The sequence below is a fragment of the Tupaia chinensis genome, unplaced genomic scaffold (assembly GCF_000334495.1).
Source record: "Tupaia chinensis unplaced genomic scaffold, TupChi_1.0 Scaffold000407_4, whole genome shotgun sequence".
NCBI lineage: Eukaryota > Metazoa > Chordata > Mammalia > Scandentia > Tupaiidae > Tupaia > Tupaia belangeri.
This window is the reverse complement of record NW_006159912.1, coordinates 2,223,840-2,232,836: the sequence shown is the minus strand read 5'-3', so window position 1 is coordinate 2,232,836 and position 8,997 is coordinate 2,223,840.

Sequence of the window (8,997 nt, the reverse complement as noted above, 5' to 3'; positions counted from 1 at the left end):
ACATAAAATAGAAAGGGTCTCTCACAAAACAAACAAACAAACAAACAAAAAACAAAAACGAGAGAAAGAAAAAGAAAGAAAAAGACTATTTTGTCCTCTGCTATCAGATGGGCCCATTGTAAGGTAACTTCATCTCTTTCTTAATGGATCTTGCTGACTAATGCAAGAAATTGTCTCCAGTATCCTGACTTTTCATTTTTAATGAAACCTTGTAGGCACATGGCCTTAGAATACATAACAGGCCAGGGGGTGGGAGTGGGGTGGGGACAACCTGCTATTTGGAGAATTAGAAGTGATTTTGACCTTAGTGCCTTCCTTTAGCCAATTCCACTTTTTGAGGTTAATTGCTTCCCAAATTGCAATCAATTAGGGATGTTTTAGTCACAGTATAAGGAAAAAAAAAAAGACTCAATCTGGTTTAAATGAGAACTTGTTAGCTCACATAACTGATGCTCCTCAAAGTAGAATTAGTTTCAGGGAAGACATGATCCAGTAGTCCTTAAGTATCATCATAGATCATGTCTCTTTGTGAAGATCTGATCTCCCTCCAATTTGAGAGCTTTATTCTGGGACTACTCTATTCACAGGATGGCTGCCAGAAGCTTCCAGAGCAATGTGGATCATTGTTTATTTCCACTAGAGTAGAGAATATCTGCATCCTCATATCTTGAGCCAAAAGCTGAAGATTTACTTTTCGTTGGTCTAGCTTAGGTTAAAAGCCCATCTCTTAACCTAAAGGTCAGCAAACTATGGCTTGTGGGCCAAATTTGACCACCATGCTTCCAGTCCCAGACCTGGCAGTGTGCTTTCTTGCTTTCCCTTTCTCTTTCTCTCTCTCTCTCTGTCTCTCTCTGGTCCCTTTCAAAATAATAACAAATAAAAATAAATAACTAATTCTTCGAAAAGAAGAAAAATAATGTAGACCAGAGACCTGTAAACTTCTTTTGCAAAGAGCCAGATAGTAAATATTGTGTGCTTTACAGACCATGCATTTTCCGTTCCAGCTGTTCAGTTATGCCATAGTAGTGGGAAAGCAATCATAAGCAACATTTAAATGAAAAGGCATGACTGTGGTTCAATAAAATTTTATTTACAAAAGCAGGTGGTGTGCTGGGTTTGGTCTGAGGACCATAGTTTGTTAACCCTGATCTAGGGAATTAGCCTAATACATAATCTAGCCACCACAATGAAAGTTTTGTTAGCCACTGATTTTGTGGAATATGGATTTTAAAAAAATAATAGACAGGCGATGAACCTATTACCATGTGTACTTTTTTTTCCCCCTAGTTTTTTCTATACTGTGCATGTGCTCATCAGAGAGAGAAAGAGAAGGTGAGAAATCATCCCCCGGGGAATGGCCACACTGCAATTCCTTTTCCTCCATTCTCTTCTCAGACACATGTATGCATGTGTTTTTCAAGCTGTCATGTCTGGGACTCACACTGTGTAGTTGGTCATGTGGAACCCAGCTGCCTTAATCTCCATGCCATCTGCCGACCCTCATATATACCTTATTATTATTATTTTTTAGAAAAAGCAGTCAAATCCTTATTGACTAGTAGTTTGGGGCTTTAGTTTGCATGGGAGTTTGTTAAAAATCTGTATTCCTACATCTAAACTCAAGAAATACTATCATGAGCATTTTATTATGAACAATTGTCCCAGGTTCCCAAGTGGTTCTGAGATACTAAGCTACACTGACATAGGTTCACATCTTAGTTACTCTATTAATTAGCTACATGACCATGGGCAAGTTGTTTTAACTCTCCAAGCCGACATTTCTTCTTCTATCAATTGGGAATATGATTACTACTTAGCCCTTGGTGAAATTGTTAGTATTTAAAGGGCAATGATTAATTCTTAAGAAAACTTGATGAGAAAAATAAATGTAAATACTTAAATCTATATCAAGAATGAATTTACCTACCATATACGTTATATACTAGGTGTATATGATTTTATGAAATAGTCATTATTGGGACTGGCAAGTGGCATGGTGGTTAAGGGTGCAGGACTCCTGCAAGGCTGACTGGCAGCTTGCTTTCTCACTTTCCCTCTCTCTCTTTCTCTGTCCCTCTGTCCCTCTTTGGTCAAATTAAAATAAATAAACAAATAAAGTTAAATAAAAATAATTATTAAAAAATAAAATAAAACAGTCATTATTATATAAAATGTTACCTTAACTTTCAAGAACATGTAGATACCAGTGTTACTGTCATTTCCTTTCTACTGACTTCCCTCTTAGAATTTCCTGCTCTTTTCCCCTCATGATTTTTCCAACCAGAACTTCTGCCTTTGTCACAAAACACAGCCAAAAGAATCACCACAATTTTAACACTTAATTTTTTTCATTATTTCACACATCTGAACACAGAAATGGTAAAAAACATTCTATAAATATTTGTGGGTTGATGGTTTTGTAACAATGTCCTCTAGAAAATGCTAAACATAACCACTGACTTCAATTGCATGGATGTCAGCCATTGTGTGATTGGAGGGGCTGAATGGTGATGAGGTGGGTACTGTGACATCTCTCCCAGCAAACGGTCAAGAACAAAAAGTAAACAGTCTAAATAAATGAAAATATATGCTAAGGAGATCCCGTCACTGAGGTAGCTTTGCAGTTGAAGGAATGTTCCTAGGACTTGGATCTCTGCTCTCTAATCTGCCCACAGATATAACTGGTTTTTGCTGTTTCCAGAGCACTCAGGGATTCCACCCCGAGGCCAAATGATGTACTTGGCACCAGGATTTGATGGGGTTGACATAGACCTGTGGCCTCTTGGACTTGGAAGTTCTGAAGAGGGGCAGAATTGTGTAAACTGAAGAATCAGCAGGGGAGTTCCTGGTCCTATACTATCTCCCCCTCTCTGCCTTGGGCAATTCTGGATCTGTCCGCTTTCTCAGGACTCCTTCCCCAACCTCAGATCCTTAGACCTTTTTCTCAATGGCCTCAGGATCTCCTCTGGCAGCCTCCTCCTATGACAACTTCATCCCATCTTTCCTCTGCCTGTGGCAGCTCTTCCTTAGCTCCCTGAAGCCCAGACCAGGCTAGGAAACACCTGTATGGCTTTACTCTTTGTCCTGTAACCAGAGAGAATGTCAACGGTCTGGGTTGTCTATAATGGCCCTCATCCACCTGCTGGTGCCCTTGCAGGCTATTCCCTCTCCCAAGTCCTGCTGGCTTTGTCCCTGATATCCAGCCCATACCTGGCACTCGCTGTTAGTCTCATAAGAGTCATCTACTGTATCCTGGGGGTTGTAGAAAAGGCTCTGGATGTTTGAGGCATGGGCCTATTCCGAGTAAAGGAGCAGCATGAACGAGAGTCATTTTTCATGAACCAGCTACTTCTTCCAGTAATTAAGTCAGAAGAACACAGATAGAGATAGCACTGTCAAGGGTAAGGATTTGGGTATGACAGGAACTGGAAGGAGTTGAGCATTCCTTTTTTTTTTTTTTTTGAGAGCTTTTTGTTACAGGGCACGTGCGCTCACCAGACAGACAGAGACATTAGAGACAGAAAGCGAGAAATCACCCCCCAAGGAGGATAGCCACGCCGCAATCCCCTCTCCTCCATTCTCCTCTTGGGATCTTGGGCATGCATGCACACACACCCTGCATGAGTTTAAGCCACTGGGTCTGGGATTTGAGCCGTGGTCAACTACGTAGGTCCAGCAACATAGCCATTACGCTAACTGCTGGTCCCAGCATTCCTTGTTTTATCATTTTACCCCTCTATTTCTTTTTCTGTGTTCATCTTAGGTTTGGTCTCTACCTCTCTCTGTAGGGAATACAGCTATTTTTTTTATTTTTGGAGAGTTTTTTGTTTTGTTTTGTTTTGTTTTGTTTTTGCTATAAGGCGCATGCACTCTCCAGAAAGACAGAAAGAGACAGAGAGACAGAAAGCGAGAAATCATCCCCCAGGGCAATGGCCATGCTGTAATCTATTTCTCTTCCATTCTCCTCTTGGGATCTTGGGCATGCACACACACGTGCCCAGCGTGAGTTTTAGCCACCAGGTCCAAAACTCGAACCACGGTTGACTACATGGGAGTCCAGTGACATAGCCATTACACTAACTGCTGGTCCTGAGAACACAGCTATTTGAAGTTAGTCTCTTGTTTCAGCTATACTGAAATTTAATGTGGTCCAAGAAGAGAGTTTTCTAGTAAGAGAACATCTCTGTACATCATCTATGAGGTGAAACTGAGGTGAGTCCCCAGTGGGGAAGCAATTGCACCTACCTAGATTCTTCCTCTTGTTGAAAACTCATTCGATTTTCCATTCTCCAAATGGGTCAAGACCCAACACTGTCTTCAACATTTATAGATTAGAAAGCGAAAACTTGTTTGGAAAAAAAAAAAAAAAAAGATGGATCGATAGCCCAGGGCATTGAAAAAAAATCTCTTAAGTTCTGTGCTCATGGGACTTCGGATTCTTCTGTTTATATGACTTTGATGGCAGAGTTTGACTCCTTCCAGTGCATGGAGGAACATCAAATGCCAGGAGGACAGGTTCATCAGAGGAAGCCCAGGATCACAGGGCTGTAGTGAGAGAGGAGGCCAGTGAGGGCCCAAGCATGGGCAGAATGAGACAGTTTGGACAGTCACTGTTGCCAACCTCCTTCTGGGGTCAAAGCCGTGGGCCCTGGGGAGATGGGAACTGGGGTGATGAGAGGAAGTTTTCAAGCACAGTGGTGTCTTGTTGACTTGCATATGCAGGGGGGCTTGGGTAACCACAGGGCTCAGGGTATTAGCAAGAACAGTTCAAGTGCTCACTTGACTTGGAGCTATTTATGGGGAAGTGGTTTCTACAGCAAGAGGAGGTGAGATGTTGGTGTCATCCCAGGACCACACACAGGCTGTTCCTTCTCACTAGAGCTCTGCAGTCATAGTTTCCCTTAGCCAAGCAGAAACTTCTGTGTTATTCCACAGCTGTTCTAATAGCACCTGTGGTATGTGCAATGGTACCAGGAGTCCTGAGCAGCACAAACTAGCGCAGGGGCACTGAGGAGGACAGAGCTGTAGTTGCAAAGTTTGGACTACAGGATTAATGAGAGTACAGCCACCTGTCACACATCTGCTGATGCAAGAGAGATTCGGCACTAGCAGAGAGTTGTTCCACGGGGGTTGATAAGCACAGGAACCCTAACATGTCCCTAGCCTTTGACCAAGGAAGTCCATGTCTAGGAATCTATTTCTTATATAAATAAATGCAAGTGTGGGAAAAAAGTTTATGTATAAGAATATTTGATCAGGGCCAGCAGGGGATGTGGTGGTTAAAGGCGCTGGACTCCCACATGACCAACTGCAGTTCAAGTCCTGGACCTGGTGGCTTGCATTCTCACTTTCCCTCTCTCTCTTTCTTTCTCTCTCTCTGATCAAACTGGGAAATACTACTAATACTAAATGAAGTAAAATAAAATAATTTTTTTTTAAGAAGGAACATTTGATCCACAGGAAATTCATAGCGATTTAAAATAGGACCCCATTTAAATCGCTTATGATATGGAAATGACTAGATACATCATAGTCTCTTCACTTAACTGGCTACTTCAATTGAAGGGAGCCTTTACAGAGAATGCAGAGACATGAAAAATGCTTATGTTATGATGATAAGTTTAAAACCTCTGAGATGAAAATCGGCTTGTTTTAATCAAGACCCACTCAGTATCTGGAGACCTGATCAATCTCAAATAACTTTTATTTACTTTTGGTGAATGCCGTTCCCAGGAAAGAGGGCAAGTAGAAGCCACAAGTGCATGGTGCCCCAACTTGCCTACTCGTTTATCTCTTCCGGGTTAAAGGACTTCCTTCTCTTCCTCATTGTGGGCACTCTGCTTATGACTCATTGTTCTAAGAATGCTCTCATTCCCCATCTCATTCCCCAGTTCAGGTTTTCTGCTTATGTGATGGAGCGTAGCTGGTGTTTATGGTAGGGCCAGTCTTGCCATCTTAGTAAGTTCTAGAGTGGGTATATACCCCTGTTTCTGGTGATTACCTGGACACCATGAAAAGCCCTGTTAGGGAAAATGGAAAATAGGAATTGCAATATTAACCAGTTTCTGGGACATTTCAGATCCTTGGTCAGCTGCTCAGACAGCTCCCAGCTCTCCTCCTGGGGGAATGTCCTCCAGAAACTCATCCGAGCTATGCACTATGGAGGATCCACCTTCTGGGGGCTTCCTACTTCCTGTCTGTTCATGTTAGAAGCCTGGGGTTTTTCTTAGATGTTGAGCAATCAGAAGCTATTTGGGCCAGTCTTGTGGTTCTCAGGCAATGTAACTCTTCTAATGATGATGGGCTTCTGATTGATCGGCCTCTGATCAATTCCAAGGGCTAGATTATCAAATACAGAGAGGCTGTGCCGGCCTATGTTCTGTGTTTTAACTGGGATTGGGAATGTGCACATCTCAGCACAGGGCTTTGTGCTGTAATTATTTCTATCCCCTAGCACCTGCTGAGGGGCTTTGCCTTCACCTTGGCTCCTCTGAAGGTGCAGGACCATTGGTGGGAGTGATGGCTTAAAGTCATGTGCTCCCTGCTCCTTCACAAAGAGCTGATTGTGTATTATAAGTAAGGAAGAACTGTTTCATAAGAAAGAAAGGATTAGGCTGCAATTGGACCCCTGGTTCACCTCCTGTTAATTCTTTCACCTCCTTGTCCTTTGCTCACTCTAACTTGATCTCAGCTAAAATTCCTGCACTGAGATCCCTCTGAGACTCCAGATTACAGGGTTCTTAATCAACAAATTGGAAAAAGACTTCCTCAGCAAAGGTGCGTTTTTCCCCACCCTTTTCCAATTTCCATTTGCTCTGTTTGTTCATAGTACTCACTTAGGGCATGTTGGGCATTCTCATTAAGCTCCTGCAATAGTACAGCTTAGGTACTATGACTATCTCCATTTGACAAAACTGGGACTCAGAAAGGTTAAGCAACTTGGTCAACATCATACAGCATGCAAATGGTACAAATAAGTTCCAAGACTAGACTTCTTTTTTTTTAGAGGAAATGATACATTTAATAAATTACATTCCAGTAGTAAATTGTACATTTATTTAACTTCAATGTAATATTTTTTGGAGAGGTTTTTGCTATAGGGCCTGTGTGCTTGCCGGAAAGACAGAGAGAGACAGAGAGAAAGAAAGCGAGAAATCACCCCCCAGGGGGTATGGCCATGCTACAATCCCTTCTCCTTCATTCTCCTCTCGGGATCTTGGGCATGCACTCACACGTGCCCGGCATGAGTTTAAGTCACTGGGTCCGGGACTCAAACCACAATTGACTTCATGGGAGTTCAGCGACATAGCCATTACGCTAACTGCTGGTCTCTCAATATAATTATTGAAACTTGATTTACTCTTTGGACTGAGGTCTGGTAATGTTAAACTTTTAATTTAAAAAACTAATGTATTTGGGAAATGGGAATTCTCTTACACTGCTGGTGGAACTTTTTTTTTTTAAGTTTATTTGTTTGTATAAATATATATAAAAAAAGTCTATAAAATAGATTCCCAGAAATGGTATGATACAAATAAGATGTAGGTCAAATAATACATGTATGTGAATATTTGCTAAGTAGTAGTGTTTAGTAGCATTTTAGAGTTTGATCACTACAGTTCCAAGCAATTTTTACAAGATTAGATTATTTTAAACAAAATGAAATAATCATGGCTCATAAAAGTTAATCCATGTTTGACTTTCAAAATTTTTTGAATTTCTCCTTCTCTTGCCAAAAGGACTCCTGCTCGATGCACATTTCTTATATTCATAACTGTAACTCAGGCGATTCATTTACTAGATAACCCACCTTTCCCAGTAAACCTACAACGAGAATTCTGTCCCACACAGAGGCTGACTGTCTTTTCATTTTCTAACATCAGCCATTTATTTTGTGGAGCCTGGATTTGAGAAATAACGTGCAATATGCCCGTTGCCATGTACATAGACGTACCACATTTGGAAAGGAGTAATGAATTCTACCGACAAGTTTGGTGGCGCTCAGCCATTAATATACAGAGAGAGAATGCCTGAAAAGCTTGGTAAAAATAGCAATCCCCAGGTCCAAACCTAACGATTCTGCTATACGTGATTTCAACTATCATTACTTGTGATTTGGGTAAGGTGGATCACATTTTAGAAAATAGTTTGGTCAGTGGTTAAGAGCATAGTCTGCAGTGAAATAATCCCCCGGGGGACCCAGAGGGTGGTGCAAGTGCAAAATGCAATGCTCTGAGAGGTAATCCCATGTGGGATGGTTGGAGTTCGGGAGCTCCCTGAATACATCGGACATGACAGGGCTTGCCAAGGGATGAGGAGTGGGCTGCGGTGTTGAGACCCTGCCAAGAGTGCTCTTGCTCTCTCTTGCTCATGGGATAAATAAATATTTTTTAAAAAGTCTAATCCTGGAATCTTTTTTGTCAGATGGAGCTAGTCATAGTATCTAAGCTGTACTACTGCATTGGCAGGAGTAAAAGAACAAAACATAAAAAGCAAAAAGCAAGCCTAAAGCAAGCCACAAAAATGCCAGCAATCGTTACTAAGAAAACTTGATTTGTCATAAATAGGCACTACAGAACACTCCGTTTAATGGTTTCTATTGAGTAGTGAATTTTCCGAGGACAGGTGCATTATGGTTTATAATTGTGACATTCCAGAATGTGCCTCTCTTGTAGACTGGAGTGACACTGAGGCAGCTCCCACTCATCTCTCCCAGCTTCCCTCCACTTCACGACTCCCAATTAAGCAGTGATTCTGACTTGCCAGAAAAACAACCAAACTCAAAGATGGTTTGCTTTTATAAGAGCATCTTTATTGCTTCACCAGGCTGAACATAGCACTGAACCAAACACTCGATGCATATTTGCCAGTCTGCTGGCTTTGGTACTCTGTTTACCTAGAACAAACTGATGGCAGTGGCTCCTATGTCACCAGTCACAGTGTGAGCAAACCGGGAGGGGCAGGTGATAAAGAAGGTATCCCCTGAGATCTCTCAGG